This window comes from Brachycentrus maculatus, unplaced genomic scaffold (assembly GCF_059751285.1).
Source record: "Brachycentrus maculatus isolate JH-2025_06_01 unplaced genomic scaffold, ASM5975128v1 h1tg000603l, whole genome shotgun sequence".
Classification (NCBI taxonomy): Eukaryota; Metazoa; Arthropoda; class Insecta; order Trichoptera; family Brachycentridae; genus Brachycentrus; species Brachycentrus maculatus.
In genome coordinates this window covers 13,406-31,416 of record NW_028281342.1, presented here as the reverse complement: position 1 = coordinate 31,416, position 18,011 = coordinate 13,406, and positions in this window count along the sequence as shown.

The following is an 18,011-nucleotide window of genomic DNA, read 5'->3' as shown; positions in this document are numbered from 1 at the left end:
GGTTAGAGAAAAAAAATATATCACGTAACAGATTCACAAATAAAATTAAAAGAGAGAGAAAAAAAGTTGTTTTTGATCTGAATCATAGACTTAAAATCACCCAAAAGCTTCATACTATAATTGTTTCCGCTTACATAGGCATAACCCCCCGAAATCCTTTGATGTAATTTAAGGGAAATCACATTTGCTTACATCTCAATAGTAAAACGATTTTTCCGAGATATTTGAGGCAGATCAATTTCGTTTCGCTTGTTGGATGAAAAACCCGATATTGAAAACATCCTCTATATGACACGGTGGCATGAAATATTGAAACTGAAAAAAAAAGCAATTTACATTACATTATTCATGGATTTGTTCATAGATGTACATAGCTATGAAAATATATTTTATTTAAAAGCCAATGAAATGCAGTCGTTCAACCATTATACCTTAATTTTTATTTTGTTTTCTCATTTCTTTCCGTGTTTTTTTCTATGATTCCTTCAGTTCTGTCATTGTTCACATCAAAACATTTTGACAAACACAAAATAGTCTACATATTTTGAAATTATTTTATTCATGCACCTCCTTACGCACGCCCGCTGATTATTTTAACTCTTGACACTACCGCGTTCAAGTATTTGACAAACTCCATCATGTCATGTCTTCCTCGGTCTACCTCTGCTCTATGTTCAATTACATTTGCCTCAAAAATTTGTTTGACCGCTTTTCCTCATTCATTCGTTCCGCATGCCCAAACCATCTCAACACACCTTTCTTCATTTTGTTGATTATAAAACACCCGCCTTATCATTCATCGTTCACTTTGTGTATCTTCGGTATTCTTCGGTAGTACATTTATACAAAAATAAAAATTTCAAATACGAATTTTTATTTATTACCATTCGCAAATAAAATTCATACAAAAATCCGTTTTAAAATAAAATTTTGTAATAATTTTTTTTTATTTAAAAAAATAAAATCGTGGTTTTGAGACTTTAGTCAAGCCTCCCACCAGTCTGATGATGTCGGTAACGATAAATCCCGGTCACTGGTCAAATAAAATATATGTGGAAAAAACTAAATAGTTATTATTTTATTTTTAAAATGTAATTCCACCAAGAAATGTCAGTTTAAAACATAAATCTAATAAAACACTCTGCTTATTATTCATTGTTCACTTGGTGTAGTACCACTTTAATAAACAATGAACAATTGATGATAAGGAGAGTGTTTTTTTACCATACCATAAAGTCATCAATGCTTTTAACATACAAAATATATTAAATCTAATATATTAACTTGTTACATGTATAATTTTCCTTGCATCCTATACATTGCCTTTACCTTAATACACACATTTTTGTAAGTTTTTCCAATGTCTATGTTTCCACGTGGCGCTATGATTTATAAATATTTGTCTGCTGAGTAGACGAAATTGATATTGAAGATTTCAAATCGGCCGTCGCATAAAGGACACCCGTAACAATTGTACTGCAAAATGAGAAATTTCGTGCCCTTTTATGCAGAATTCTCCCATGTTTTTCTATGAGCTTTGAAGGGGAGATTCAGACTTTTGTTCAAATGATTCTGTGAGACTTTTTTTTGAAATTTTGTTGAAAATTCTAAAAGGGTTTTCATTTATTGATTTGGATCACACTTTGTAAAAATAACTATATATTTTTAATTTTACGTTTCACTTGTTAAATATCGCTATTTATTAAAATCTCTCATGGCACGTGTTTCAATTCTTTAAGCGATGTTTAAGAATAAGGAAAAACATACTTATAAAGTTAAGAGTATTATTTTATGAGACAATTTATTCGTTAAGATTATGGGTTTTAAATTAAATTACAGAAAAAGTCCCAATTTGTGAAATACGTGGTGGTAAAAAATATACATAAAAAAAACACATTTTTTTTGTTGAAAAAGGAATATGGAGTTTTGGAAATTATATTAACTAAACCAAATAATTAATCATCGCGCCGTTTCCCCATAAGGGTAGACAGAGAGTAAAACGCCACACCACTCCGTCTTTATTTTTAATTTTAATTTTATTTAAAGGAATAACCCGCAAAGCGTCTATTTTAGATGCTTGTCTGCGGGTAGGATAGTAAAGAAAAGGGAACGTAAATGTAAAAAATACACCATAAACACCCAGACTAATTAAAAATATTTTTTTCTTGAATTCATTTTGCAATTGACGGTAATCAAACCCGCGACGCCAGTTTCGCAGTCGAGCGTCTATCTAACTACGACACGGTGCCTGTCTCAAACACACCTGTAATTGCAAACATTTTATAAATGCATGCGTCTCCTTATACACGTATAATACACACATGCCTATTGTTTCTACTCCTTACTACATCACTTTCAAATATTTGAAGAAAAAAATTATGAAGCCAAGTTTCTCTGCTTAAATTTCCAACATCATACACCTCATAAGTTAATTTTACCGGTAATTTAATAAATAATTTAGTTAGTTTGGTTATTTTTAATAACTGAATAAATTATTGTTTTTTTTTATTATTATTTACAACATTTGAATTTGAAGAATTTGAGTAGTGTGGTTGTCAATAATGGGTAGAATTGGTGAATGTTACACGTGTTTAAAGTAATCACTTAAACCAGCCTATGACGGTCGTAAGCCCCGTAAATGCCCAGACTTCCATATTCTTCTTCATCTTTGATAAGATGTCAAAAAAAAAAAAATATTATTTATTGTAACTGCAGACTAATGGTAGAATTCCATATAGAATTGTTAGGTAATATATCCAAAATTAAACACGGTAATTGGATTGAATTCTACTTTAATTTAAACATTTGATATGTAACGCGTTTCGTCTTATTAAAATATTATTAAACACTCTCTTGTGTATTTGATAATTTATTAATAAGACGAAACGCGCCTCATATCATTAATGTAAATAAAAGTAGAGTTCAATACATTAACCATGTTAAATATTAGATATATTACCAAACAATTCTAATTGGTGAATGTTCTATGCTACATAAAGTGAAAACTTTTGTTAAATCAGATAATGGCATCTTAATCCATATAAATGCCCAGACCTTCAATTTTCAATAACAATAATGTCTTCGTCCATATATCAATATTTGTCTTAAACACAATAAAGAGCTTCGATCCGGCTACAATGAACTAAGTTTCCGTATATTTCAGGTTTCAGAATTAATGCAATTTCTCTTTTTCATGTTGCACGTCTCTTAGGAAACGTATAACGTAATGTGTTTTGTTACAATTTGCATGCAAGGCTAGAAATATGAGATCTAGTTGTTTACATACCGTTGGAGCAGAGTATCCTTGTGCAAACGTATTACAGGGTTAAATCCAAACCACACCTGAAGACCGCTTTTATAAAATGTCAAATAATAAGAAAAATATAAGTTTTTATTACGTTTTAAACACATTTTAAAAAGTACAACTTATTACATTTTTAAAAATATGTTATATGATTAGAGAAAGATCGAGAGAAATATGGCATTTTCAAATGTCGGAATAATCGGCAAACGGAATAATGTAAGAGAAGAAGCACGAATGTTGAAGAGGAAATGATTATTTGACAGATTGGTGTGGCGTTTTATTCACTCTGTCTATTCGTGCGGGGAAACGGCACGATGGTTATTAAGATAGTTAAAAATAAAATTACACGTGACACTCTCTAAGGAACGATTGTACTCAGAAAATACATAGTATTTTTTTGTTGCACTTTTAAATGTTTACAATGTATTGGAAGATTTTTGAGTTATATATTGTGCCTTTGTATGGGTTTATATATATATATATATATATATATATATATATATATATATATATATATATATATATATATATATATATATATATATATATATATATATATATATATACATATATATATATATATATATATATATGTATATATATATATATATATATATATATATATATATATATATATATATATATATATATATATATATATTTATATTTATATATATCCATACATACATACTAAAAGCTGGTCATAAGCCCTGTAAATGCCAAGAAATTTTAATTGACTGCTTTTTCATTATGTATATAAATCTATACGTGATTTTAAAAAACCTAAGCAAATTAAAAATTAGGGTAATATTTTTGAATACTTTAAAAATTGCCAATGATATATTTTTGGCTATAGCGGTGTTTGGAATTGACCCTCTTGCACCCAACTTAATGGTGTTTAGTAATATGCATGCAACCTACTTTCCTTGTTAATGCTACAAACGGATTATGTATATCAAAAGTCAACAATATTTGTAGGGTATCTTCAGTTCTTTACTATTCTAGCAGCCGCTTTCAGGAACTTTCAGTGGATTATGCATATAACTCCTTTCTTTACAATTATAAAGTTCATAAGCAACTTAAAACTTTCAACAGGTGTTTTTTTATAAAAGGTCAGAGATGTTGCAGCCCTTATGTCACTGCGACCGTATTGTCTAGTATGACCTCCCTCTGTGTCGTAGCTCACTCTCAAGAACAACGTGAGTCATGTAACTCACGACCTGTCTTGATGTTAGGAGCTTCACCTTCTTTGAGTTCAAGGATGTGACTTCAATTGCAAGCGAGTGCGTCGCAATTATAGAGAATGTGGATGGGTGTTTCGCTATTCTCCATACAAAATCTGCAGGATGGCGAATCAAACGGTAAAATTTTAGACATTTGCTTCCTCAGTGTGCAGTGTTCTGTCAAGGTAGTGGTTAGGATCCTTATATGTTTCTTGTAAAGCTTTAGAGATTCTGTGGTGAATTTCCGTGAATACCCGAATAAATGGTGAGTTAAAAAATGTCAAAATGTGATTATCTCTCTCTCTCTCTTTTAAATTTTTGACCAACGTCCTTTTGGATGTAATATAAACATTTTAAATATATCCAATTGATGGATTCGGCAGTCATTTTGAGGTAAAATCTATCCATTTTTAATTTAAGTTTTTTCTAAGTAAGTACCACTATTTCTTAAAATCAACTGTGATTCGTGTTTTGATGCGGAATGCACCGAAACGCGTGTCACAGTAGATTTAGAGAAATAATGATATTTACTAAGTAAAACTGAAATTAAAAATTAATATATTCCGTTGTATATACTTAACTAATGATTAATTTTTTAACAATTTTATTCATTACGAAGCCATACGATGGTTTGTTTTGTAAATATACCAAAACGTACCACTCAACCATTTTCGGTGATATGCCATCATATATCGCTCACTCCTTTCAAGAACGTCATAAATCAAAAAACTTGATTTTTCAGTAGAACGTTTTTAAAGTTTTGAAATATAATACAATGTAATAAAAATAAATATCAAGCCACTTACTGAACTTTTTACTGTGTAACAGATCTTTTCAGGTAAAACCTGAAGGATTTTTCTCCATTTGAAAAATATTAAGTATGTTTAAAAAAATTATTAAAAAATACCTTTTCTTCAAAATGCAAAAACAACACTTTCTGCCCTGTAGCGGGTAAATATTATGTTAAAAATATGCCGCTTTTGCTGGGATATAGTACATTTTCTGGGCATTTCGAAAACATGCATAACTAAAAATTGTCGATTTTTGATTTATGACGTTCTTGAAAGGAGTGAGCGATATGTTCACACATCCTTTATATATTTGCTGTAAAAACTTATAATTAATTTTAGATTGTTTTTTGTGAACCGATAAAATTCTAAGGCTTTTGGTAGATTAAAAAAATACCAATCATAAGAATATCAATAATATTGACCTTTACCTTTTGGACTTCTTTGGATGTTTTTTTTTTAAATGAACCACAAACCAATTCCAATGGTAAAGAAAAATTTCTGATAATTTATTAAATTATTTGATATTTGAAAAAAAATAATTACATTTGCATATTCATCAAAAGGTCTCACAAATCAATTTTTTCTTATAATTTAATGTGACATAGGAATTTAATGACATCATAATTATCTTTATTAGTCACTTTACGGTAAAAAAATTCCATTCTAAATTTGAATTTCACTTGGTAAATACCACTTTTCGATTTCTAAATAGTGGTATCTACCAAGTAAAATTAGGGTGAGATATTTATTATCCCCCCCCATAGTGTAATGGTCAGCACGCTTGGTTACCGTATTGGAGGTTCCGGATTCGATTTCTAGGGGGGTCAAATAAATGTTAGTGATTTTTTCAATCTAATATTTATTCAATATTACCCTACACTGGTACCTGATGCGGGGGGCTGATCACTTTTCCTTCATGTGTTAACGATCAAAATAACACTGCGTTTATATGTTGCAGTGCCCTATGCACCATCGGGGTGCGGATAAGGGTTTTATTATTTATTATTATTATTCAGACCTGACGATGAAATTAATTAGTCCATTGTACTAGTATCGATGTAGATTCCACTATTATAGTAAAAGTGGTATTTACCAAATGCATTTTAAATTCAACTTAGTAGAAAATGATTAAAGTACGATGAAAAAACAGCAGCTTGCTCTGAAATGTGTATTTTGCATGATTTCGGGGGAAAGTTTGATAAGAAGTAAAAAGTATCCTTGCCACGGAGGCTGTATAAATCCAGATAAGGGTTAAATATAGCCTTCGCAATAGCGCACGTGTATTAATACCCCCATGTATCCAAGGCTTGCGAGGTGGAACGTGTCCCACCAGAGCCCGCCGCTGGAGAGGTCGAGAGTCATCGATCCTCGGAATTCTCGTAAAATTTCTGTCGCAGCGTAAAGCAAACCTTCCAGAGTAAACTTATTATTGGTTTTCGGGATTCGGCGAATTAAAATATTTTAGCAAAACTTCGTGTGCTGAATGTGAAAACAAACTTACGGTTGCGGGAACAAGTGGACTTGACATAATGTTTATTTTCAAAAAATATTTTTACTACTAATGATTACATTATATATGGAATTAGTGATGATGGTTTTTAAGTTTGGTTTTAATTTTTCATCAGTTGATTTGGCAGTCACTTTGTGGTAATACAAACTAGTGTCTAAATTAAGTTTTACTAAGTAAATACCATCATTTCCTAAAATCTATGATAACACGTGTCTCGGCACATTCCGCATATGGTTAACATTTTGATATCTCACCATAGATGATTTACAGAAATGTAAATACCCAGATTTCCATATTTTACTTCATCTATGTTCAGATGTCAAAATGTTTAAATAATTTTAGAAATATTAGTATTTACTTAGTAAAACTTAAATTAAAAATGGAGATATTTTACCATAACGTGACCGCCGAATCAATAAATGAAATAGTTAAAATAACTTATAGTTAGAAAAAACCCAGATATCTGTATTTAAAGAAGTATTTGCATACACTCAAATGTTGTCAATAGTAGGTACATGATATTTAAAAATGATGCAGAATGCATCAAAACTGTATTCACCAAGATAAACTCAAATTAAAAGTTTGAAAAACATGTATTCACCAAGTAACACTCAAATAAAAAAATTGGAATGACAGATTGGTGAAGCGTTCTATTATCACTGCTTATCTCTGCGGTGAAGTGGCATTGTGGTTAATTAGCAAGTTAATTATGTCTTGACAAACCCCAATATAATCATAAGTCAAGTCCCCTTATTTACAGTCTACGTACTTCAGTCAGAGCCATGCGCGTCGTAAACCGACAGGTAGTAAAAGCACCAAGATTTCGAATTCGCCGACAACACGCGATTTTTTAAATTTATTTTAATGTTGTTTCCATTCGGTTCTCTTTGAAGGTTCTTTGTCTGACTTATGGACGTCTTATTCAAATCGATACACTAAAACCTACTGATATCTTTCCGCCCATTTGCCGTAACGCGAGAAAGCCTAAAATAACACTGAAAATATGTTTGGGAATGAAGTTTTTAAAACTTTGCAAATGACCAACTACTAATTTTAAGAGTATAATTTGATTTTCGAAATTCATATAATCCATCACATGGTTTTATATAAATAATAAAATAAAAAGTCGCCACGAAGTCTTTATGTAGAGTGGATTTAGTGTAGTCATATTTTTGATTGTTATATATCTTACCATTCTTTGTATACGCTAGGATAAAAGACGAAAAGTTAAGAAAAAAACTTATACAACCCATAAATAGATCTCATCATATTTTCACTACCCAGATTATATTTTCGATATTTTTTTAAAGGTCGCATAAAATTTTCACATAAGGCATACTCAAGCCATAAGTCAGAATAATCTGCCTACCCCTGCGGAGAATTAACATGATGATTAGTTTGTTACGTTTAGCGTTTTTAAAATAAATTAATAAAATAAAAATCCTATTTGGCGATGAAGAAAAAAATGTCTGAAAAGTAAAACTTTAATATTTTTGCCATAAGCTTAAACACATTTCAAGTATTTCTAAATTGAACTGAAACCGTCAATTTGGAAAATGTTAAACTATTGGGTGATATTAAAATTAATGTTTGAAAATTTTAAAATGTCGAATTAGCTTTATCAATTTATTTATAATAAATTAAAAAAGCTTATTCGTTAATTAAAATAATTTTTAGGAAAATACTCAGTTATGGAGGGATATGCTTATAAAAAAAAATACGTGATCGTAGTTCTTGGAAGGCATAAATTATGATGGTCGGTGATGTCAGCAAAGCTAGACAGACAACTTGATGACACAGTTATTAGAGGGTTGTTGTGCAAAGGCTAATTATACTGTGAAAAAAACTAAAGTAAATTCACAACATTTTGAGTGTGTTCAAATAATTGTTCACAAAATTTGTATTATAATCAGATTTTGTGAACAAGTATTTGGACATACTTAAAATGTTGTAAATAAATTATCTGGTCAAATTTTAAGCTTAAATAATAAAAATGAAGACATTTTCTGGCGTTTCTCATGTGAGTGATTATAATCCATGATTCGGACCTCACATACTAATAAAAGAGTTTCTGCTCAATGAAAAGCTTTTTTTTCTCACCAATAGATGTGTCTAGTGAAGTTTAAGTGATTCAAGAGAAATGTTTCAAAATTGGTTCATATATATATATATATATATATATATATATATATATATATATATATATATATATATATATATATATATATATATATATATATATATATATATATATATATATATATATATATATATATATATACATATATAGATATATACATATATATATATATATATATATATATATATATATATATATATATATATATATATATATATATATATATATATATATATATATATATATATATATATATATATATATATATATATATATATATATATATATATATATATATATATATATATATATATATATATATATATATATATATATATATATATATATATATATATATATATATATATATATATATATATATATATATATATATATAGAGCTTCCAAGAATTTGAGTAGTGTGGTTGTCAATAATGGGTAGAATTGGTGAATGTTACACGTGTGTAAAGTGTTCACTTAAACCAACCTATGACGGTCGTCAGCCCCGTAAATGCCCAGACTTCCATATTCTTCTTCATCTTTGATGAGAAGTGAAAAAATAATATAAACTGTATTCTGATATGGAACCTAGAATGTAAGGTAAGTGGTAAGTGTAGCATTAGTTTCAATATACTTCGGTATTTCTTACAGACTCTACTCAAGCCAACATATTTAATAAGTAAAATAAGATCTTCAATTCCGTTTGACTCAACAAATGATTGATTTCCAATTATCTTGTCGGTCGGTATTGTAGAAATCACTCGAGTACTGTTTTGTTGATATGTTTTATATAAATATTTATATTTATATAATGACCCGATACGGCAGTTCAAGAAAAATGTGAACGAAATTCCGACATAAAGCTGCAATGCTGCCAAATTCTCCACAGGTAAAATGAAGTAACTAACATCACATAGTTATGGAAAATATCAAAAATCGGGATATAAAATTCAATGATCATATTTTTTATCTTTAGAATATAAATGATTGTTTAATCTTATATATTACAATGACGGTTGTTGTCTATCCGCAACTAATATTGCAAAGGCCACTGCATCACACTGATTCAATTTTAAGTCGATCGTTAATTATATAAAGGCAATAGGACTAAGCTATAAAAAATGTACCTCATAAATTTATAGTATAAGATATCTGAATACAATAATACAATTGTTGAGGTATTTCATCATTCAAGGAGTTCAATGTCCTTCCATAACAAATCATTTTCATAATGTTAAAAGTTAAATGACAATCTTTGAAATAAACTTACATTGTAAACTCCCTGTATTTTTGACTATTTTATACTCTCTACATGTGTGTACGAAGGGCATGTATCGGCGAATCCTACGTAAGTGGTTTTCCACACACTTTTTTCAGGCTTTCATTTTTCAAGGATATCTGCCACATGGTGTATTAATATTGTGAAAGGGCACCGCAAAATAAGGTTGTCTTCAAGGTCATATCACCTTTGATTACTGTTTTCATATATTTTCCAGGAGAAAGAATTTCGAATAGAGACATTTCGATGGCGTTATGAATATGTGTTTGTTTTTTTGTGTTCGTCTCAAAGAAAATTACAGAAGCTTTTGTGAAGATACACTTTTTTACTGGATAGAAAATAGTTATTTCCTAAAGCACTTTTTCGTACTAAATTATGTAAAAGGTCGTTTTATGTCAGGCGAAACCAAAGCAAAAAATTCTAGGTGGGCTAAGGTTGGATCAATAAATACGAGAATGTTGGCTTTTCCATATTTTTTAAATAAATAATTTGTCATAAACTTATTTTTCGTACATATTTTAAAAACCACGTGTTTACTTCATCTCACTAATAGATGTCACTAGTGAAATTTCTAGTGATTCTTGTACAACATTTCAAAATTGGACCATATACATATATAGAACGAGAATTTAAGGAGTGTGGTTGTCAATCATGGGTAGAATTGGTGAATGTTACACGTGTGTAAAGTGATCATAGAAACCAACTTGTGACGGTCGTATGCCCCGTTAATACCCAAACTTTTATGTTCCTTTTCATCTTTGTTGAGATTTAAAAAAAAAATAATATGAAAAATGGATTATATTGAATCTCGTGTTATAAGGACAAAAAAATTCAATTTCAGATCAAAAAGTCAATCATTTATTTTATTTGTTTTTTACGTGAAAATAAGTCAAATAATACTGTGAGATAATAAATAAATTAAGCATTTTTTAATTCATAGTTTTTCAGTATTGTTTTTTGTCCAAACAGTTGCTATTGCTATTACAAGTATGATAATTAAGGAATATTTTGATAAAATATTATTAGTATTTATAATTTTGCGTCAAGCATTCTTTGAATATTTTATTCTTTATAAGGAACTTTTCATCCAAATATTTGTTCATTAATTTTTTCGGCAGTAACTATCTATTTTAAAATTTCATTTATTTTGTACCAAGTAAAACAAATATAAAAATATTTTTTATTTTATTTTACTTTTTAAACACCACTATTTCTAATATTCCATTATGACACGTATTTCTAAAACGGTATTTGAAAATGATGCGGATTGCATCGAAACATATGTCTCAATAGGTTTTAAGAAATAATGGTATTTACCGAGTAAAACTTAAACTAAAAATCCATAAATATTACCACAAAGTGGTAATCAATTAATGAAAATTTGTAAAGCAGTTTGATAAAAACATTTTTAATTTTCAAATTAAATTCCCAGCGTCTTTTACGACATGACTTTTGAATACTCTCTAAATTACCGAGATAAAACCCTTAAAGGTATTATTTGTTAGCACAAGGTACATTGGTGTATCTGACCAAATTGTATCATGCTGCAAAATCAATGATTAATGAGAAATTACATTGAATTTAAACGACCCACCAATGCGTTATCCCAAAATAATTCACAAAATTATCATATTTATTCGAATACGTAAATTTCTAAAGTAATTGAAAATATATTTTACCTTTTACGCGGTCAAATAAAGAGAAAATTTGTCTTCGTCGGAAAATTTACACAAAGGGTGTTTTTAGAGTTATAAAAATTCAAATTTCCCTCACTAAATTATGGTGGAGCCCGCCATGTGGCATGTTGGGTCAACCACAGCTCTGCCATATCAATGCCATTCAACTAAGGTACGAAGAAGTCAGTAATAATGGTTCTGTAGTTTTCTTTTTACCGTTACATTCTGGCCAGCATCATCAAAAAATATGGGTAAACAATTCCACCTACCCACAAAGCAAAACATTTTTTTTTGGGTTTTCTCCACTCTGAATGCGGAAATTCTGCTTATTTACATAGTTATTTTACCAAAAATGTGTTTTATCGGTGAACAAAATTTTACGTTGAAAAAGAGGATCAAGCTGAATATAGTTTTTGACCCATTCACCGAACCTACGAAGCTCAAATTGGTCATTCAGTCTATTTATGGTGAAATGGCAAAATGCACTAACTTCAAATTTACTGCCAACTGTCAAATTGACAGTCTGTAGAAACAATGATGCCAGTTTAAATACCAAACCTCTAAAAAAACACACTGTACAAACTTGCCAGTAAACGTACAATATTTCTGTGTCAAAACTCTGCGGAAAATTAGTATGGAAACTCATACCTAGCTCTCTTGCTCTGTAAATTAATTTTCCTTGACAAATCTAGATGCTTGTGGAAATTTGAGGAGACTTGGGTGTAGTTTGGATGTTCTTGCCACGAACCAAAGTTTGGGAGAGTCCGACATCCGGCATTGTATGAAGTGGACACTAGAGCGATTTGTTTCATGAATATTCATCTGCGCATCTGGTGGTGTATTCTAGCTTCGAATGCACTTTTTTCAGTGGTTGTCAAATATAATAAATAGATCGAACTAATTGATAAATTTAACAAATCTTAATAAACTAAAAATTTTGTTTGTTTTTTTATTTACTTAGTATTTTTATATTAATATTACCTAATGTTTTGATCAATATCACTAATCTGTTTTTAGTTGGTTGGAAGATATTGATTTTTAGCAATAAGCCCGCCAATGTACCTACTTATTTATTTTATGTACATGAAATAAAATTAAAAAAAAACAAATTTATAAATATTAAACTTTATAAAATTAATAAACTTTGTTTTGCCCATCGTGTAATAATAATGCCGTATCTTAGCTTTCAACCCTAGCTCAGACTTTAAACTAAGAAATTACAAATAACAAGAAATCACGACATCGGTCGTAATACCGTCTTCTCTGAAAAAATAAAAAAATAATAATGAAATGATAAATATCAATTATTTTTGGTATTGCCCATAGTTTACATAAGAACTATCATTGGCTTATCTTTTTGTTTTATCAGTAGGCTTCGTATTTTTATTTGGTATTGTTTTTTTTTAATAAATTTATTTCATAATATTAACGTACAATTTTGTAAATTGCTTTGGCAGTCACTTTGTGGCAATATAAATCAATTTTTAATTTTATTTTAGTTGGTAAATACAAATGATTTTTTTTTTAAATTTATGTTGTCTTATATGTTTACATTCCGCATCTTTATCAAACACCTTATGTAAGCTAAGAACAATTTTTAAAGTTGTACCTTGCAATTTTAAAGGTAAAAGAGGGGGCACAATTTTTTAAAGATTTAAAAAAATATATATAAGTGAGGACATGAAAAAACACGTGTGTGAATTGATTTTAAAAAATATTAGTATTTTCCAACTGAGAATCAAATTAAAATACATCATCGAAACACATTAATTAAATTTTTTTTGGTGACGAATATGTTTGTCACAAACCCGAGACGTTTCTTATCATTGAAGAAAAAAAATACTTAGAACTTGTTTTTGTAAAAAAAAATGTATATATGCGAGTGTTAACCCCTAAGTAAAACAGGAGTTGATTTATAAAAAGGACAAACCTCTTAACAATCATTATATCTCACGTGCAAAAAGCGACTATTTTTGAGAGATTCCTATAAAATACCAAATGTCAAAAATTAAAAAAATGATATTTGCTTAATTAAGTATCATCTAGTATTTATCATGATTTAGTTTGAGGGTTACCAGAATCATAGTCAAAGAAATATTCCGTTTAAAAAAGGTTTTAATTCAACGCGACCCGCTGTTTGCGAACCACATAAGGAACAAAAGTCATAAACAACCATTTAATTAAGCTCTTGAATTTGTGTGGTAACCAACGTTGTTAGTCTTTTGCAGCTAGATATTAGTTTGACAAATGAAACTAATTATGAAGAGTACGAACTTATTAATTAATGAATTGTATACACTTTCTTCAGATATGCGATAAAATTATTTCAATTAATATACTTACTTGTTCAGATATGCGATGGAATTATTTAAATTAATAAACTTAGTTGTTTTAATATGCGATAGACTTATTAAAATTAATATGCTTACTTGTTCTGATATTATTCTTTAATTTCATATAAATACTTGTTCAGATATGCGATAGAATTCTTTAAATTAATATGCTTACTTGTTCGGATATCGCTCACTCCTTTCAAGAACGTCATAAATCAAAAATCTACAATTTTCAGTCGTGCATGTATTCGGAATGCCCATAAAATGTACTATATCCCAGCAAAAGTGGCATTTTTTTAAACTTAATATTTACCCGCTACAGGGCAGAAAGTGTTGTTTTTGCATTTTGAAGAAAAGGTAGTGTTTAATTATTTTTTTAAATTTACTAAATATTTTTCAAATGGAGGAAAAACTTTCAGGTTAAACCTAAAAAGATCTGTTGCACAGTAAAAAGTTCAATAAGTGGCTTGATATTTATTTTTAATACATTTTGTTATATTTGTAGACATTAAAAACGTTCTCCTGAAAAATCATGTTTTTTTATTTATGACGTTCTTGAAAGGAGTGAGCGATATGCGATATAATTATTTGAATAAATATGCTAACTTGTTAAGATATGCGAACGAAATCTTAAAATTGATATACTTACCTGTTCAGATATGCCTTAGAATTCCTTAAATTGTATGCTTACTTGTTCAAATATGCGATTTTATTCTTTAATTTAATAAACATACTTATTCAGATATGCGATATAATTTATTTAATTAATATACTTACTTGTTCGGAAATGCGATAATTATTCTTTAATTTGATATACATAATTTTTCAGATATGCGATATTATTCTTTAATTTAATGTACATACTTATTCAGATATGCGATAGAATTTATTTAATTAATATGTTTACTTGTTCAAATATGCGATTTTATTCTTTAATTTTGAGACACCTCAAACTTTTCTTAAAATCTATAAACGACTTGAAAGTTTAAAAGGATCCATTACGATATCAGAAGCTTAATCCTTCATTTTTATTTTGTGCTTTAAGCACAGTGGAAGCTCTCCATCTGAATGGCAGAGGATGTAAGGACGTATCGAGAAGTTTTGCACTCGACTGCGTATTGGATCAAAGGTCAAATTCTCAAAGGGAAAAATTTCTTTGAGTCAGCCTCTTCATCCATTAAGAATCAGGCACGTATGTATATTGATGCCTTAGTGATACGATTCCAAGTGCATATAAAAGCGAGTGGTGAAAATTGATGTTAGTGAATTTGAATAAAAAATATATACAACATTTTGAGTGTGTCCAAATACTTACTTATTATCTGGATTATCTCAATCAGGAGTTCTTTTTTTCATAATTTGTAACATCTCTTTTAACATAGATGAAAAAGAATATAAAAGTCTGGGTATTAACAGGGCTTAGTCTTGGTTGAGTGATCAGTTAAAAAACGTGTTACGTTTGTAAAATGATCACTTACCTAAGCCTATGACAGGTCGTAATCCCTATAAATGCCCAGACCTCCATATTCTTCTTTGTCTATGTTGAGATGTCAGAAAATCATACTTATTTGATATGATTCACACGTTACTTCATGTGTGAGTTCCAAAAAAATAAGATATGTGGCTGTCAATCATAGGTAGAATGATGAATGTTACACATATATAAACTGATCGCATAAACCAGACTTTCACAGGTCGTTAGCCTTGTAAATACCCAGACTTCTATATCGTTCTTCATCTATGTTGAGATATTAGTTCATTTTTTTACTATCCTACAATGGATGGTATGAGCATGTCATACTTCTAAATTTCTTACTTAATTTTCAAAGGAAATTATTATGTTATAAAATATTTAATTTTGCTCATTTTTATGTTCACCAAGTAACCACAAAACACTTTTTAATTCATAAAAAACGTAAAACTATAATTTTTCTAATATTCAAACAGTACTTGTAAATGTTTTGTATTCAAAACACTTTGCCACCCTTTATGAGCGAGAGCATTAACATTTTTTATTAGTTACGTGTTATGTAAGAAAAATGTTTAAAGAGTACACATAATAAAAGTAACCCTTATTTTTAACGTTATCGCGTTAAAATATTTCAGAAATTACTAACATAAAATTCACGTAGTGAATACAAAGGACTTTTTAAATATCTATTCAAAGGTAAGTTAACATTTTTGTAGAGTTTAACCAAATTATCTTTTTTCAATTTTTTTATTTCAAATCATATATATTGTTTATTTAACCTCTTCTTCTTCTCCGTCTTATTCCTCATTACTGAGGGTAGTTACCCTAGTGAAAGCAATGACTCTTCTCCAGTTATCCCTTTACTGCGCTGCACGTAGCGCACCAACCACCGATATATCTGCTGTTTCCTTAATCTGATCGGTTCATCGTGTGGGGATCTTACTCTTTCCCTCCAGGCTACCGATCACAACAAGTCGTTCCAGGTTGACCTCATTGCCACGCCTAACATGTCCAAACAACTGGAAAATCCGTGAAGAACAGACATTGGCCAGAGTCAAGCCATCCAAGAGTAGTTCCAGACGAATGGACTCATTGGTGCGTCTAGCTCTCCATGGAATTCGGAGCATGGGCCTCCAACACTATATTTCGCGGCGTCAATTTTTCTCCTTTCAGCTGCTTTAATGGTCCATGTTTCAGCAGCATAATGAAAAATGAAGTTGACCAAGCTCTTGACAAGCTTCATCTTGGTGGTGTTACTCACACCCCGGTCTTTTCAGGTTTTGTCTAGCTAAGACATGGCATTTTTGGTGATGGTGATTATTTATTATTTAACCTACTCAGTTCTAAAAGAGGGTGATTTGGAATCTCCATAAACCAAAGTTTTATTCTAGAACTTCAACAGAGCAATTTTAAGTAAATTCTCATACATGTTTCAAATAATACTGATAATTTTTTCTTTTTTTGTTTTGTTTTAAAATATTCAAAATGTGTGAATATATATTACCTTGATTTGCCGTCAAATCTATTAATAGGTTTTTTGTTAAACTTAATTTATTTCACACTCACAACTGCGCGTCACAACTATGTAGAAGTGAGAAAGCTATTATTAATTGCATTTTTCTGATCCTCACGGTTACGTATGATTACGATTACGATTCGCTCAGTGATCTATGAATATGGTATTGACTGCACATCTTTCATCGCAAGCTTCGTCGAATAATTATAACATGCAAATTAACATGAAACATACATATATGTATATATATATATGTATATATATATATATATATATATATATATATATATATATATATATATATATGTATATTTATTTATATATATATATATATATATATATATATATATATATATATATATATATATATATATATATATATATATATATATATATATATGTATATTTATATATATATATATATATATATATATATATATATATATATATATATATATATATATATATATATATATATATATACATATATATATATATATATATATATATATATATATATATATATATATATATATATATATATATATATATATATATATATATATATATATAAATATACATATATATATATATATATATATATATATATATATATATATATACATATATATATATATATATATATATATATATATATATATATATATATATTTATATATATATATATAAATATAAACATATATATATATATATATATATATATATATGTATATATATATATATATATATATATATATATATATATCAC